We start from the raw sequence: 18,454 nt of genomic DNA on the forward strand, positions 1-18,454 counted from the left end.
CTCATTTTTATATTGTTGCTGATCCTGCCTTGGAATCAATTATTTCTCCAAAGATCCTTGGATCTTTTTATTGGATAATGATATTTAGAAACCAAGTTTCAGGCACTAAATGAACTCAATACTATTGGGATGTTACTGTTTCTAGGTCCTCTCAGTGGATCAGAGCTAGGAAATAAATTTGCTATTTGATGTATGCATGGATGTATAAAACCCACGTTGCATTAATTTTTATTAATGTGTGATGCTTTTACTGATTAAATTATTTAAAACATTTTAAAAATTTAGTTATGACAATGTAATTTTAAACACGAGTCCCTTCCTTATTTATGTATAAAATAGCTGTTCTGTTTTTGTTTAGAAATTCAAACTAGTGCTTGAGTATGAGAAAAGAATTATCTTATTTATTTATTTATTTATTTATTTAAAAAGATTTTATTTATTTATTTGACAGACAAAGATCACAAGCAGGCAGAGAGGCAGGCAGAGAGAGGAGGAAGCAGGCTCCCTGCGGAGCAGAGAGCCCGATGCGGGGCTCAATCCCAGGACCCTGGGATCACGACCCGAGCCGAAAGCAGAGGCCTTAACCCACTGAGCCACCCAGGCGCCCAAGAATTATCTTTATTTATAGAATACATTCTTAAATCTTGAATCACATGTTAGGAATTAATTTGCTTTTTCAAGTTACAAATGAAGCAGAAAATTACAAATGGAAAGAAGTCCAAATAGCAAAACATAAGTGTTTCCTGAATTTTCTTAGAAAAATGGAAATTTTAGGTTGAACCCTATGACAGTTATAAGCAATATTGGCAATGTCATGTGCTACAAATCCATAGAATTGGATTTCTCGGCTTTCACCATCCTGAAGGGAACACTTAGTTAGGAGATGTGACCTTCCTCTGTAGATACTGAAATGAACTAGCCAACCAACCAGAGGAAGAGAGCTTGATGGGAAGTTACCAATAATTTCCAGAATGAGCAGCGCAGTAGCAGAACATGGACTGGGATAGCTGATCAGCACTGTGTATTCATGGCATAGTTTCAATACTGCCATCCATGAAGGAAGATTTGTTGATTTTGTTGAAGATTTGTTGAAATTAAGTATTAAATAAATCAACAATAAAATAACTTATTTTTATATATAAATATAAATATATATATTTTATATAAAATAATAATTTTAAATAAATTATTATTTAATTGTAATGTTATAATATTTATTATATATAACTAAACATATACAACTATATATAATATATACTATTTTACTAAAGGGCTGCACTATGTGAACTCTAACTCTTAAAAGTACACTTTGAAATATTAATATAACTAGAAAAGATCTTTAAGAATCTTTAATAACTCAAGAACACATATTTATTCCCTGACTGTCCTTTCATAACCATAAATGGTTTGGGCATGATACAGGTTTTTATAGAGGCATTGCAGCTTTGCAGCATGGGCTGAAAATATTTGACCATTAGTCATTAGGGAAAGGTAAATGAAAACCATAATGAGATACCTCTTCACACTCATGAGAATGGCTACAATAAAAACAAACTGAAGAAATGCAGAAAGTAATGAGTTTTGGGAAAGAGGTGGTAAAATTGGAATCTTTATATATTGCTGTAGGGAGTGAAAAATGGTTCAGATGCTGTGAAAAACAGTTTGGTATTTCCTCAAAAGTTAAAGACAGAATTACCATATGACCAGCAATTCCATTCCTAGGTATATACCCCAAGAAATTGAAAACAAGTTCCCAGACAAAAACTTGCACATGTATATTTATAGAAGCATTATTCACAATAGCAAAAAGGTGGAAACAACCCAAATTTCCATCAATGGATGAATGGATGAACAAAACATGGTACAACCATATAGTGGAATATTATTCAGTCATAAAAAGGAATGAAGTGTCAATACGTTACCACCTGGGTGAACTTCAAAAACGTTATGCTGAGTGAAGGAAGTCAAACGCAGGAAGGCCATGTATTGCATGATTCCATTTCTATGAAACATCTAGGAAAAGTAAATCCATACAGATAAAATGTAGGTTGGTAGTTTCCAAGGCTGGAGGGAGGGAAGTGTGGGGCATACCTGCTTAATGGGTAAGGGGTTTAATTTTGGAGTGATTAGAATGCGTTGGAACTAGTAGAGGTGAGAGCTGCACAACATCATGAATGTACTAAACAAAGCTAAATTGTATACTTTAAAATGGTTAATTTTATGTTACCTGAATTTAACTTCAGTCCAAAACACCTTCTATTGGATTATTGTGAAGATAGGGAAAAGAGGAAAGACATGCTCTCTGACTCAAGTAGAGTTGCAAATATAGGTTTCATACTCGTGAGCATGCACCTGTGTAGGGTCCTCTTTCCTCACGTCTCTACCCAGGTCTGATCTAATATTGTGCATTTGACTGGGCAAATGTGTTTTTTAGTTCTCTCTCTCAGAAAGGGTTTGAATTTGAAACCACGTTTTAGGAACTTAAACTAGATTGTCATGGAGAAAATTCAGGAAAGGTGGAAAAGCATGCATGGGTCATACTTGGGGTATAGGCAGCCCCTTTGGGGATTTATTCCTCATTACCTAAGCAACTGGCTTTTTGGTTATCTGTATGGTTGTCCCTACTGTTGTTTTTTATGGGATGGGAGAATTGCTTTGGATGCTTAGGCAAAATTTCAAGCACTAATTTTAATGGGGTGAACTGCTTCAGAACTGTAGTGAGTTCAGAAAAAAATAAAAATGACTTTCAGTTTTATCCTGTTTACGTTCAAAATGAAAGCACCTTTATTGATTTCTTTGGGGGGAAAATGAATTCCTATACACAGGTTGCTTGCAGAAATAAATAGTAGATGACAAAATCATCTTTTTTTGTTGGCCTACTTAATATTTCAGCATCTTTGAGGTCTACCATCACTGGGGTCCTTTTGTATCTTTTCATCTTAAAAAGTGCCTTAAGATCATAGGAAACCAGGCAGACTTCACATTCCTACTCATCGGACATCATAAATAATAACACTGAAGCTGTATTATCTAATTTATAGCTAATTGTGACTTCTGATGCTTGACAAACTCAATTCCTATGGAATGTGAGACCATGAAAGCAAGTTACATAAACAACATAGAAGGCACAAAGGAAATTGGAACAGACATGGTTCCTATTAATATCTATCCTTGTATAAACAAGAAATTTATTTATTTTTCTGAAGATTTTATTTATCTGGGAGAGAGAATGAGAGGGAGAGAGAGCATGAGGGGGGTACAGTCAGAGGGAGAAGCAGGCTCCCCACTGAACAGGGAGCCAGATACGGGACTTGATCCTGGGACAGGATCATGACCTGAGCTGAAGGTAGTGGCTTAACCAACTGAGCCACCCAGGCACCCCTAAACACGGAATTTAAACTTAATTTTTAAAAAATAAGCTCTGACCAGTTTTAATAAAGAATAATTTTGCATGATTTACTTTTCACCAGTCTGTTCTGGCATGCTTCTAATGATGCCAGATCAATGGATAGCCAGAATTAATGAACCTGGATCAATGATAGCCAGTGTACATAGTCTGTAGAATTTTCCACATGCTGTGCCCAATTCAGCATTATTGCCACTGTCATGATATACACCACTTTTGGCTGACACGGTGTAGTATTATTCTATTTCAGATTTCCTCAAGGCTGGGCAGCCGTTGATGAGGATGACCAGTTTTGGTTTGTCATATCTGCTCATTTTCAGAGTCTGCTTGTACTCCAGCATACCCTTTCCGCCTTTCATAAGAAGTTGGAGCCTAGAGTTGATGATGTCAGTGTCTTTCTCCTCTTCTTTGTGGCCACCATCCTCTTGCCTTAGGTATAGAATGGCCACCAACCCAGAGCTGTCACCAAGATGACTAGGGAGGGAGAAAGGATGGAATGAACTTGATTTTTTTTCCCTTATTAGCTAAAGAACTGAGAAGTTAATGATTCTGTGGGGAAGTGTTTGCATAGTTCAGCAGTCTGACTCCTAAGAGGAATTTGCCAGGTCCAGCAGAATGTCATATCACTGCTGTATCTGAGAACAAATATTAAAGAAATGTGTTATTATAATTGAGGTAAAATATGAAAATCATTTCCAATCTTTTTCTAACTTTATTTTCAATTAAATCTAGATGAAACAACAAGGATCTCTGATTAACTATATAAAAATGCTAATTTCTTGTGGAAGTGTATTAGTTTCTGACATCAAAGCTTCCACAAAGATACAGTAAGAGTGAAACTAAAACTCTATGCTGTATCCTGCTGTATGATCTTTTCTTCTTATCTGTCCTCAAAGTACAGCTTAAATCCATCATCTTTATCAATTTCTGCTTCATCAAACATTTATTGGCCACTGAGTGTGTACAAGGGATGAAGAGCAATATTGTGTAAGACACAACCTTTCAGATAAGTGATTTTATAACTTAGGGAGAAAGTTGCAGTGGGCTGGAGAGTCCTCCCCTCTTCAGATTCATGTCCCTCCTGGAACCTCAGAAGGTGACTTTATTTGGAAATAGGGTTGTTGCAGTTGTAATTAGTTAAGATGAGCTTACCGGAGTAGGGTGAGCACTTACTCCGATATGAATGGTTATAAGAAAAGGAGAAGAGACACAGAGACATGAGACACAGTTAAGAAAGCCATGTGCAGATAGAGGCAGATATCCGAGAGAGTGATGCGTCCACAGGCCAAAGGAGTGCCAGGGTTCGCTGGCAACACCAGAACTAAAAGCAAGGCATAGAACTGATTTTTTCTCTGGAGACTGAGAGCATGGCCCTCGTGGCATCTTGATTTCAGACCAGCAGCCTTCAGAACTGTGAGAAAATACATTTCTGTTGTTGGAAGCCACCAAGTTTGTGATATTTTGTGATAGCAGCATTAGGAAACTAAGACAACAGTCATAAAAAAGTTTCTATTATGCATTGGCTATGTTCCAGGTCCTGGTCGTAGAGCCATTTTCTGCTCCAAAGCATTACCGCTATTACCTCTGTAGGGAGAAAGCTGAGATTCAGAGAGGCTGGACCATTCTTTCAGTGTCACTCAGCAAGTAGTTCTAATTTTTGTCAGCTTGGCTCCAGTGACCATTCTCTCCATCATGGGAGGAAGCCCACATGAGCAGGCAGAGGCAATAGCAGTCTCCCAGGTGTCCACGGAGAGCAGAATGGAGAAGCAAACCGGCACATCCGTCTGACAGATACCACTTAGCAATACAAGAGAGCAAACTCCTACAACATGCAACAATGCGGACAAACCTCAAATTGATCATGTTGAGTTAAAGAAGCTGTACACAAGACAGCAGCTACTATATGATTCCATTTATATGAAGTTCTAGAATAGGAAAGACTCATCATGGTGGAAAAAAAAAAATCAAAACAGCCATTTCCAGCCATGTGCTAGATGCTTTTTTGGGAAATGCCCACTAAGATCCCCGATCCTCAGTGGTTCAGGTTGGATCCAAGACCGGCTCTTTGGACAATGGGGGAGTATCTAGAATACACACCTGGTAGTGGAAGAGCCTGGAAATGCCACAAGGACAGAGACCCTGCCTGCTTGGTTCGCCATAATTTCCCAGCCATTGCCACAGTATGTAGCTCACAAGTATTTGTGGAATGAGAGAACCCGCTCACAAACCAGGAATGTCTACATGTTGATGCTCATCCTCCCTGAATTCCTGCAGTCTGTACCACATAATTTAGCCCTTGATGATACACGATATGGTGATGTTCTCCACTGTGTCACTTGATCACCCCAATCATCTACTGACACAGAGAGGAGCGAGAGGGAGAGAGGAAGAGACAGGGAGGGCATGCGGTTCAAGAGGTTCCAATTACAGAGCCTGTAGCAAACTTATAAGATGGCCCTGCAGACTCTGCTTGCAGAACTGCTGCAACTTGGTGAAACTTCTGGAAAAAATTCAGGGGAAGCACATGATGCAGGGTTTCATCTCCCTACTGGGAAGGAAAGGTAAATAAGAAGGTCAGCAGGACACCATTGGAGAACACTGTGGGAATATCACTGCTCTTGTTTCTGGGCTCAGGGCTCAGGGTAGACTTTGTCCCTCAGCCATGGCCCTCCTTCCTTCTAAGCCCCAGGCTGCCTCAGGACGATCTCCCACTCAGTCTCCCAGAAAGCCGCCATAAAGAACTGGAGTTGGTAGGTGAGATAAACACCCCAAGGGGAAGAAGTTGAAGGAAGTCAGCCATGTTGAGACTGATGTGGATTTCAGAGTTTGAAAAAGCTTCATGGAGAAGGTGGGCTGATCTGAACATAGAGCGGAGTCCACACCTTACGATCCATACAAGTAACAGCTGCTGCATCATGCTGAAAGCTGGCAGTGCTCACAGGAACTTGGCCTGGACAGCTCTGAGGAGGTACTGTGCTGCCCGCTAACTTTTTTCTTCCCAGTCTCTGGTGCCAACTTCTCCTCTAAACCAAAATCCCCCCTGGGGAGGCACCAGTTGGCCCTGCACAGGGAGTGGAAGTTGGCGCAACCACCAACCCTGAGTGGAATAAGGCCGGGTTACAGGACTGGCTACAACACAGCCAAGGTTTTCTGTCTGCCTGCTTAATGTGCTTGAGCAATGGTTGCCCCAAGTGAAGCACCTTTGAAAGGGGAGAAAACCAGTGTGCTGCTCTCCTCCTCTCACTGCAGAATCCCCAGGGCGAGCAGAGCTTCTCTGTGCCAAGAACAGGGCTTCCGGCTGTGTGGTGCTCACATGGGACCCTACCTTGGAAGGACTGAACCTTCTGTTACACTGCCTACAATCTAGGTGTTTCCAAGGCAAGGTCTGGACAGGTGGTTAGCTCCATTCAAAAAGACCTGTTGTTGGGGCGCCTGGGTGGCTCAGTGGGTTAAGCCTCTGCCTTCTGCTCAGGTCATGATCCCAGGGTCCTGGGATCCAGCCCCGCCTCGGGCTCTCTGCTCAGCAGGGTGCCTGCTTCCCCGCCCCCCCCGCCCCGCCTCTCTGCCTACGTGTGATCTCTGTTTGTCAAATAAATAAATAAAATCTTAAAAATATATATATATTACAAAAATAAAAAGAGCTGTTGTGTTGGCTTGTTTAGAGGCACATCTGCTGGGAAAGGTAGAGAAGAAATTCTCTTCTAATTTTGAGCCTTAACATTAAGGTTTTGTAGCTGCAGAACCTTGTCCAATGGGGAAGGATGAAGACTTTTCCTTTCAAGGTGAAAAAAGAGCCGCAGTCTTTCAGCTGCAGCCAACACCAACCCCCAGACAGTAGTTTTATTTTATACTATGCCTGCTTCCCCGACATATAGACGGTGGCTTGAAAAAAAATATTTTTTAAAAAAAGTTAAGATTGTTGAGAAAGAAACGAAATCCAGAATGTGGGGAGGTTTGTCTCAGGAGTTATTATTTTTCCTGTTCGTTGGCATCCATGGGAGATTTTTCCAGACGCTGAGGGCCACCCTGTCACCATTACCCACAATGCCTTGAGCTCCCCCTGCTCTCTTTTTCCTCTCTGACATCCTAACAGAAAATTCACCTTTCAGTTTTATTATTTACTTACTAAGAAAATTTACGTTTTAAAATAGGATGCTTGCAGATCTAAAGGTGATATTTCCTATTGTAGTTTGAGGCTGCCTGGGTGAGGGTAAGGGGGAGAGATTATATTGGGAGAGTCTTCCCTAGGCCAGTATGCAGGGCCCAGGACCACAACTTACTCTGCTTAATGAGCAAGATCACCTTGACTTGGATTTCCGAAACTGCTACATTGAAACTTTCAGTACGGTCAGTATTTGTCCTGAAAAATACTCGTTCTCTGCAGTAAAACCTCCCACAAGTTCTTTTTACTGACTTAATGGCTTTTTCTAGAACAGATAATAGATGAAACCAGAGGACACAGTCTGGCTGTAAAAGACATTTATTCAATCAGATTTGCCAGAACACAGCTCAGGGTAACATCTAACAAGTGACTTGAGAAATCAAGATGCTGCCGAGGCAATTTCTTGGCCAGAAATGTTTGGCTGCTTCTTGTTTTAAATTCTTTCATTTTGCATTTCGGAAATTGACTCTTAAAGCCAAAATCTTAAATGCAAAAAGATAAATCAAATGCCATTTGCTGGAATTCTGATTATTTCCTTTGAATGAGTAACCAAGAGCTAATTTCTCATGTAATAATGATTTTGCCTATTAATGAGAAATAATTGTGTTCTATAGAGCCCATTTTAGCGGAGTTAAAGGAAAAAATACTTTAGAGCCAGAAAGGACCTTAGAGAATATCTTAGTTTAATCCCTTGTTTTTATGAGACCAGGGAGAATGGAAGCCTTGCCTGACAATGCACAGTGGGTTATGTGGTCACTCAGGTGTGTCAATTCTCTGACCTGATGACCACTACCTTTGAGGTTCTCTGCCATTATTTATATAGGAATGTCCCAAGGATGAGATTTTATTCTTTAGAACTAAGAGATGAAAATAGAGAAATCACGCCATATGTGTAGCATCAGCCCCCAGAGGACCTCTTTGTTTACATAAAATGTGAAAGCCATTTCGTTGTTTGAATGGGTTTACCTGATGGCCTTGGAGGCCTTGTTTTTGAAAAGAGCTTCTTGTGATCTTTGCATGGTGTGAGACTCTGAATCAACAGACACAGACACTGAACCCACAGGAAGGCCCTGTCACAACACGGGAACAGTGTTGAGATAAACAGGACAAGGGCTGCCATAGGAGAGCCTGGGTGGTGATGAAACACAGCGGTCCTGACCTGGCATGTACCAGGGCATGAAGCAGAACAGCCCTCAGAGAGCTGCAGCCAGACTGGGCTCTGAACTGAGCCTCCTCGAGGCCACAGGCCACAGCTCCTTCCTCCCTGGTCATTTGGGAATTATCAGGACACAAATCATGGCCAGCCTTCTGGGCTTGCCTGACCTTCAGCATAATAATTCAGCTAATGGATTAATTTTAGAATGCTGCAAATGGTCAAGCTCATGTTTTCATTTGCATTTTCAAAAATAGAGACGAATTTGCTTCAAACACTCTTCTGTAATATTCATATTGCAATATCCAATGGGGATTTATTTGTTATTGTTCTTTAAAGCTTATACTGAAAGAAGTCTAACATTGTTGTTCTTCTCATCTATTATTCAATAAATGTATTCCAGCTGGACAGAAAGACAGATCTGCTTTCTGTCTGACTCATTGTTGCTAACAGTTGTCAGGGAGGCAGAAACCTTTTCAGCTGATTGATGTGTTCCAGCTGTGCAACTTTGGAAATCATATTTCCACTGAAAAAAGGGTTGGTGATTTTTTTTTTTCTAATGCTTCTTCCGTTAAAAAAAAAAAAAGATAGTTTGTTGTCATCAGATGCCAATTTTCAATTCTTCAAAAAGATGTAAAACTGTGATGAATCATTCTTTTGCAAACAACTTAGTTGTATTGAAGTGAGCTTCAGATCCTCAAAATAATTGCCAGGCTTTGTGCAGAACCTTTTATGGTGGCTCCAAATACACAACTTCCAACTAAACACAGATAATTTACTCATTAAAAGCAGTAGCTGCTTCTGCTGCTGCTACAACTACTACCTGTTTTTACCTTTAAAAACAGCTTTATTGAGCTATAATTCACATACTATACAATTTACCCATTTAAGGCATACAATTCAATGGTTTTTAAAGTACTTTTGAAAGAGTTGTGCAGTTATAACCACAATCAATTTTAGAACCTTTTTATTACCACAAAAGGAAGCCCTGCTCCCCTTAGCTGCCAACTCCTTCAGTCCACCCCTCACTCCAGCCTGAGACAACCACTAATCTACTCTCTGTCTCTATAGATTTGTCTATTTGGGGCATTTCATGTAAAGGGAATTGCAAAATATGTGGTCCCTTGTGACTGGCTTCCTTCACTTAATGTTTTCAAGGTTCGTCCACGTCTTGGCTTGTGCCAATGTTTTATTACTTTCAATGGATGGTTCCTATTCCACTGTATAGATGTGCCACAATTTGTTTATCCATTTATCTGTTGATGGGCGTTTGCATTGTTCCCATTTTTGGCTATTATGACTAATGCTGTCAGGAGCATTTGTGTACAGGTCTTTGTGCGGACATGTTTTCATTCCTCTTTGGTATATACCTTGAAGTGGAACTGTTGTATCATATGGTAACTCTGTTTAACCTTTTGAGAAGCTGCAAGACTGTTTTTTAAAGTGGCTACACCATTTCCCATTTCCATCAACAGTGCATGAGGGTTCCATTTTTTCATAGTCACTCCAGCACTTTTTGTTATCTCTTTTTGCTTATGGTCATCCTAATGACCATATGAGTGTGTAGTGGTAAAAGTTCCTTGAAGCTATTTTAAAAGTATTTTAGTGATGCCTTTATGCTCAGATGGATTCTGTGTCAGTGAGAAAGGAATGCAAGTAGCCCCGACCCAACATGTTTCCAAACATGAGCAGTAGGAGGAGGAGGAGACTTTTTCACTGCTCTGTCCCTAGTGCTAGAAAAAGGACCAACACATAGTAGGCATGTAAACATTCATAGAATGCATGAATAAATGAGTTCATGGAGAGCCTACTGTTTGCTAACATTGGTATGGAAGCAGAGGCATACAAAATACGGCCCCGCTCTCAAGAAGTTGACCTTTTTGAAGGAAAGAGAATGACATCATTCCTGAAAGGAAGCTACTGATGGAGAAAGGTACATGTTAGGGGAAAGTACTCATTTCTAAGCCACTGAAGTGTAGTTGGTGAAAAATGGAGCTCCTTTGGAGTTAGGCTGATTTGTAAAGTCTGGCTTTCAGGGGGATGGTAAGGAAAAAAAAATCACAGTAACTCTAACTGCAGCGAGGGGAAGTTAGCCTTTCACATAATGCTGAAATCCCCTTAGTCAATATAATATCATTCCCTCTCTCTCCCTCCCTACCCCTGTCTGTGTGTGCACACAACTGTGGGCTCAGAATGTAATCTGATTCTTCTTCCAAAGTTCAGACTATTAGTGATTTGCCCATTTGCTATCTACCTTTATCCCTCCCTCCTTTTACTCCTTCACCCCCCCATTAAAAAAATATTTTATTTATTTATTTGTCAGACAGAGATCACCAGTAGGCAGAGAGGCAGGGAGAGAGAGAGGAGGAAGCAGGCTCCCTGCTGAGCAGAGAGCTCCATGCAGGGCTCGATCCCAGGACCCCAGGATCATGACCCGAGCCGAAGGCAGAGGCTTTAACCCACTGAGCCACCCAGGCGCCCCCTTCCATCCCTTTTTATCTATCTATTATCTATCACCTATCTATTTATCTATCTATCATCTACCTATCATCTATTATCTATCTGTCATCTATTATCTATCCATCTATCATCTATCAATCATCATCCTATCTAACATCATCTAAATATCTATCCATCAACTATCTAATTTATCATTCTATGTAGCATCTATCATCTATCATCTGTCTAACATCTATCTATCTAATCTATCGCCTCTCCAATAACAATCTCATCTCACCAGCTGTAAGGTATATTTTAGATAACTTTCTGCAGATTTAATACATACTAACCAATCTAAGCAAATGCACTGTCATTTACTTAATTCCCTTGTTATTAAGTTTCATTCCACTTTTGTTAAAAATAATGCTTCAAAGGAAACTATTCATGAATTTTCTTTTCCAAATTTGGATTTTTGAAAAAAGGTATCAGTCCAAGTGAGTTTCTAATCTTTAGGCTTAGCCCTCATGGTGTTTCATGAACCCAGGCCTCTCTTCTGTCTATGGCTGCCTATCCCCTAGGGCCTCCGAGTCTGCTTCCAGTCTGTAAGAGGGGCAACTGCATGGAAGGCACTTGGTTACTAACCACAGAGCCCAGGAGTCGTATCCATCCTTTCTGTTTCCATTACATTGGTGATGCTTGCCACATGGCACCACTGAGATGCAGAAATTTTGGTAATATAGTTCCTAGCTGGGCACACACTTCCCAGGAACAAGTGCATATTCTCAAAAGAGAAGCATGGATTTTGTGTGGATAGTTAGTATTCTCTGCCATTATAGATTTTTAGTGGTATGATCACTGTTCATTTTGATGACCTGGTACATTTTGCACAATAGTCTCCACCCCACCTTCATTAAAATATTTTCAGTTGATTTATTTCTGATTGTGGAAGAAGATATACATTTGGTCTTCATCAGTGAATTCCAGTAATCTGTTCATGAGGTTTGTTTATTATATGCAGAACCAATGTGGCTAATACAATTTTATTTTCTTGAACTAATTTTACCTGTCATTTTGTATTCATGCTTACACCACCTTGGCTAATTATTTTGATACCTGTTACTATATGGAGTGATTGGTTGAGACTTCACCAATGATGCCATGTGAAATAGCAGAGAGAGATTGGCTCAATCTATTTTAAAAAGATTAAAAGGGAGCCAATAACCAAAGAAATTGGTTTTCCTCCAAGGAGATGCAGAACTGCAAAAACATCTCAGTTTAACTGTAGAGTCTTATGCAGAATTTAAAAAAAACAGTATTATCTGGAAATATTTTCATTTCTCATTTTTCCTTTTTTTCTGAGTTTGGAATTTTGTATATATCTGCTGTTGCTATTAAAAATGTTTATAATTACGATGTCACTCTTTCTAGATAAATTCATTTGGGGCTTCGTTTTCACTCTCTAAGACTTAAGCTTTGGTTTAAAATACTTGCCCCACTTCTTCCACCTAACTTCCCCAACCCCCCAAAATATAAAAGCAACTAAAGAAAACAAGTGTTTTAAATGTTAATATTACTTCCATTATGCAGTTAGAGAAACAGCAAGAATTTTGCTCAATCCTCATTTTTCTTTTGGGACATTAATGAGGTATAATAAAGGCTAATGAACTACAAGAGATTTTGATGTTGACTGTAGGTAATTGGGATATCTCCTAAGTGATGGACCAGGTAAATTTCACAATGTTAGGAAGGGAAATTGATGAGACACGGTAAGGAAATTGTGCAAGACTCATTTATTCATTCAACTCATTCATTAAACAAGTGGTTGAATTGAATTACCTATCATGTGCCAAGCACTGTTCTACTTGGAGAATCTCGCTAGATATGTCCAAGGGTCTAGATGCTTCTAGATGCATCAGAGAATAAAAAAGACAAAGATTCTGCCTTTGAGAGGCTTATATTTTAGCAGGGTATGACAAAAAAATAAAAAGTAAGTAAATTACATAGTAAGTTGAATTGTGATATGTCTTGCTTGTCTTCATGAAGAGGATGTTATTAATAATTTGTGTTTACATAATAAATGTATCATCTCAGAGTAAAAATTAACATGGAGAAAGTAGCTGAAATTTTAAATGAGGTGGCCAGAGTAGGGGTCATTAATAATTTTCCATTTAAGACCTGAAAGGTAGGAGGGAGTGAGCCAGGCACAGAGGTTTCCAAACAAAAGGAACCAGTGCAAAGGTCCTGAGACTGGGGAATACCAGTGATTTGAAGAACAACAAGAAGTTCAGTATGGTTGGATTGGAGTTGGGCAGGAGTGAGGGGAGATCAGAAGATCAAATCAGAAAAGAAATGGGAGCTGTTGGTCAGATAATGTAAAGTCTTTGACTTTACATTAGTCTTACAAAGTCTTTGACTTTGACTTTGTTTTGAGAAAATTAAGGTCTATCAAGGGGATTTCAAGCAGAGTGGTTATGTGGTCGAGTTACATTTTTACAGAATTTCCAGAGTGTTATGTTAAGAATAGGCATTAAGGAGACAAGGGAAGAAGCACAAAGACCTACTGCAATATCTAGGTGTGTGATGGTGCCATGCAGGGCCAGGGAGATGGTGGGGAGAGTGGTGAGAAATGGTTGTGCTCTAGATAGATTTTAAAGATAGAACCTACAGGACTTTCTGATGGAATGGATGAAATCTCAAAGAAAAAGAGAAGTCAAAGATTCTTGTATTATTGCCAGAGTAGTTGCTGACCCTTTCTGTTGGACCATCCCTCTGGGAAAATTAATCTTGCAGTCCACTGATATCAGGCTTGGACATGTGACTTTCTCTGGCCTGTGAAGTAGGACTGGGAATTATGTGCCCTTTCTAGCAGAATCTTTAAATGCCATCATATGGGACCTCTTCTGTCCCTTCCAGGAGACAGTCAGTGTTCTAGGTGGGGCTGCTCTTCAACCTGGATCCTGAAGCAAAGAAGACACGGAACAGAGCCTAGCTCAGTCTCTGCTGATATGTAGCATGTGTAAGTAAAAAGCATTGTTTTGCAAGCTGCTGAGATTTTGTGGGGTTTTGTTGTTGTTATAGTAACAAAATTTAGTGAAAGCTCATGGATACAGATGCCTTCAAGGGTTTTGTCTGGAGAAACAGAAGGGATAGAGTTTCCATTGACCAAAATGGGAAGACCATGAGAGAAGCAGGCTGTAAAGGGGAGATTAAGAGTTTAACTTTGAACATATTAAATTTCAGATGTCTGTCATAACATCCAGGTTGGGATTTTTAGTAAGCAATTGGATATAAGAAGCAAAAGTTCAGAGGAGACAGCCAAGCTAGATATAAACATACAGGGGTCATCAGGACCCAGTTGGTAGTGTCTAAGGCCACAGGATTTGTTGAGATCATCAGAGAAGTGACCATAAAGAGAAGAGGAGAGGCCATTACTGACCTCATCAAGAGCAATTTTTTCTTAGTCGGGAAGCCTCATTGCAGTGAGGATAAGAAATGTGAGAAAGACATTGGCTACAGCAAGGATAGTTAATTCTTTTGGATTTTACTCTGGGAAGTAAAATTTTTACTTACTTTACTTTACTTTAAAATCCCAGATTTTTACTCTGGGATTTTACTCTGGGGAACCAGGAAGTGGGATAAAAATATCAGGGCAGATGCTCTTCTTTAACAGAAGAGCATAATACTTTTATTTTCCATGGCCCATTTTTTTTTTTTTTTCAGTTTTAAAGAGTGGAAAGAAGCCAGGTTTTTTTTTTTTTTTTAAAGATTTTATTTATTTATTTGACAGACAGATCACAAGTAGGCAGAGAGGCAGGCAGAGAGAGAGGAAGAAACAGGTTTCCTGTTGAGCAGAGAGCCCGATGCGGGGCTCGAGCCCAGGACCCTGGGATCATGACCAGAGCCGAAGGCAGAGGCTTTAACCCACTGAGCCACCCAGGCACCCCGAAGCCAGCATTTATTTTACGCTTCAGATGGACTGTACGTGGTACTAAGCACATTCACATATTCATGTGCCCCTCACAACTGCATTGTGAAGTAACTGTGATTACCTTTCAGGGTCTCCGAAAGGTGAGAGGACTTAATTAACATGTCTACTAGTGTGTGGCAGAGCTGAGATTCAGTCCTTCATCTCACTTTTGACAAAAGGCCCTTGCTCTTTTCTCTGTGGTAATTATCTTCCAAAAACATTAAAGCGTTCTCTGAGGAGCAAATTTCGTGAGCATTTTCTGTATTGCTTCTCAACTAGCAAAGTGTGATATGAGATAACACTGCCAAGAGCTGGTGACTTTGGGTTCCTCACACCATTGTTCAATGTTTGCCATTGAGCTATGTTTTGCTACATTAACCTGAAATGTGATTTTAAAGTTACCTCTGGTGCCATCTAAAAAGCTCCAAACCCACCGAATAGCAGGTGAAAATGGAGTGTCTTTCCTTTGTTCGTGGCCAGGAAACCAGTTATCAAACTGACAGACTGCTTTAAAGTTCGGTAGAAAATTCATAAATTCATGATGATAATTAAATATGTGTGGCATCAAGCTTAAAAGTTTTAACTTAGTGAAAAAGCCACTTCTGCTTCTGTTGGTTTGTTTAATTCCCACCACCCACAATAAACAGATGGATCAACAGGCAATGACTGGGCTCTTTTTTTTTTTTTTTTTTAAATATTTTATTTATTTGAGAAAGAGAGAGAGAGAGTGCACAAGCAGGGGGAGGGTCAGAGAAAGAAGCAGATTCCCCATCAAGCAGGGAACCTCATGCAGGAATCGATCTCAGGACGCTGAGATCAGGACCTGAGCTGAAGGCAGATGCTTAAGGACCGAGCAACTCAGGCGCTCCTGGGCTCTTATAATATTAGCTTCCGTGATAAAAATCTTTTTAAAAAAATCAAGGAATTGTGTAGCTGAAGGCCTAAATATTCATCATGAGTTGTCTCACTTAAAAAGATACAATAATACCGAGTTTTTGTTGAAATATAAAGGAATATATAGAGATATAAACTAGTACATTTTTGAAAGTTACAGTCCCTTCTCCTATTTCAATATATAACAATGATTTCTCATGGCCCGTGGCAGTTTGTGCATGGAAAAGCTGTCCGGGGTTTGTTAAAGTGGTGTGGCTTATAGCAGAACCTTAATTTTCAATGTGGATGTCTATATAGGTTAGCAAGTTATCAGAAAATGTGGGGATTTACTTAAAGTTCTTCACATCCTAAAATTAAGTGATGTACTTAGCCACCAAGGGCTGGGGGTGGACAAAATGAACCTTACATTTGTAGTGAATGGTGATGGCTGTGGATCTGTATGTCCAGCCTCCCAAACCTCTACCTGGGAAAGATTCTGGACACAGAGATGACCATGTAACTCAGGTAAAGCCAATCAGAGGCCTTCCTTGGGATCACATGGATTGCTGACAGCTAGGAAAAAACCCACATTTTTTCTCTAGGCTAGGACTGCCAAACTATCAGTAGCTGTGTTTCTGCCACACAGGGAAGTCCTCTGTCCAGGAGGCGGTAATTAGATTGGTCAACTAGTAAAAACAAACTGAGATGCAATAAGGTAAGAGAGAGGTGTTGAGTTTAGTCCTTAGTTACTATTCCTGAGGTCCAGGCTTCTGAAACTCATCCTTAAATTCTATAAGCATTAACTTCAACAAATTGCTCTGCTATAGAAAGTCCACCGGTTATCATACATTAGCTATGATTCAGTGAAAATATCAACTGTCCAAATTGCTACAAAAAAGAAAGAAATCTGTTTTAGTTTGGTAACATAGCTGGTTCAGGCTGCTGTAACAAAATGCCACAGACTAAGGGGCTTAAACAAAGGAATTTATTTCCCACATTTCTGAAGGCTGGAAGTCCAAGATTTAGATGCCAGCACGGTTGGTGTCTGGTGAGATCTCCTTCTTTGGGTTGCAGATGGCCACCCTTTTATTGTGTCCTCCGGTGGCAGAGGCAGATTTGGTCACTCCCTTATAGTTTCATCTAAACCTAATCAGTTCCTAAAGGTGTCCCCTCCAAATCTCATCACAATGAGAGTTAAGAAGTCAGCACATGAATTTTGTTGGGGCGGGGGGGGGGGACACATACACTCCTCTTAACATTTGGGAACAGATTTTTTAAAAAAATATTTTATTTATTTATTTGACAGAGAGACAGAGATCACAAGTAGGCAGAGAGGCAGGCAGAGGGAGAGGAAGGGAAGCAGGCTCCCTGCCGAGCAGAGAGTCCAGTGTGGGGCTTGATCCCAGCACCTGGGATCATGACCTGAGCCGAAGGCAGAGGCTTTAAGCCACTGAGCCACCCAGGCGCCCTGGGAACAGATTTTATAATAAAAAACTGGAAGGCAGGAAGAGGGAGGAAGAAAGGAATGAGTGAACAAAGAGAAGAAGTAAAAAGAAAAAGTTCTATTTCTCTAAAAAATTTCCCCTCCCAATTCCATACCATAGGTCAATAAATTCTCTCTCTTTTGTTTTGACGTATTTTAAATTGGGTTTTTGTCACTTGGAATTGGTTAATTCACCACGCCTTTGAAGATGTCACAAAGATTATTCCATTGCATGGAATTACATACTTACAGAATTAGGAATACATTTCTCACGAGAATTTCTCAACTCAATTATTTAAGTAGCGTCCTCATCTAATCGTTCCCTCTCATTAGGTACCATAAACCCCAACTGTAATCCCTGCTCCTTTTTGCATAAACATGAGGAAAACATTATATTATAAATTCCCAGAAAAGAGCTGATGAAAATTTAAAGTGAAATAAAAGGAAATATTAAAACATAAGCATTAAATTAAAAATATGTGTCAGTATAGGTCCTAGGAGATGCTGATTAAAAACCAAAGTAATATAAATGTGGAAAGATATAAACTTTTAGGGACAATTCTTCATTTTATAACAAGTAAGTTTAATTTTACATTCCATTTCAGTATAACCAAATTCTAATATGTTTCTCTCAGTAATTATTTTTTCATGTTAATAGCTCACTCTGCTTCATGAAGAGGATGTTATTAATAATTTGTGGTTACATTATGAATGTATCATCTCCAAGTTTGGGGTTTGATTAATGGTCTCTCCTATGGTTAAGATCCTGACAGCTGGCTTCTTGCTTAGGCAAAAGGAAAGTGAACTAAAAAAGTAATGAATGAAGCAATGAAATTTTTAAAATGGCTGTATCTTTTTGGCTTTAGTTTGAGTTTAAAAAGAGAAAGAAAATTAGAAGTGTTGGAATGTTTAGAACAAAATAAGCAATAGATGAAATCAAATTCCAAACAAAGTTAAAATGTATAATCTAC

The 18,454-nt window shown here is 39.6% G+C and overlaps 1 pseudogene across 1 annotated transcript; it reads right to left on the reverse strand.

Moving 5' to 3' along the window:
* Positions 1 to 3,456: 3,456 nt before the first annotated feature.
* LOC308355164 (large ribosomal subunit protein eL30-like) lies at positions 3,457 to 3,827 on the reverse strand (annotated as a pseudogene). Its single transcript has one exon. The product of its transcript is annotated as a large ribosomal subunit protein eL30-like (transcript).
* Positions 3,828 to 18,454: the final 14,627 nt, after the last annotated feature.

This window comes from Martes martes, assembly GCF_963455335.1.
Source record: "Martes martes genome assembly, chromosome: 14".
In the NCBI taxonomy this organism is placed as follows: Eukaryota; Metazoa; Chordata; class Mammalia; order Carnivora; family Mustelidae; genus Martes; species Martes martes.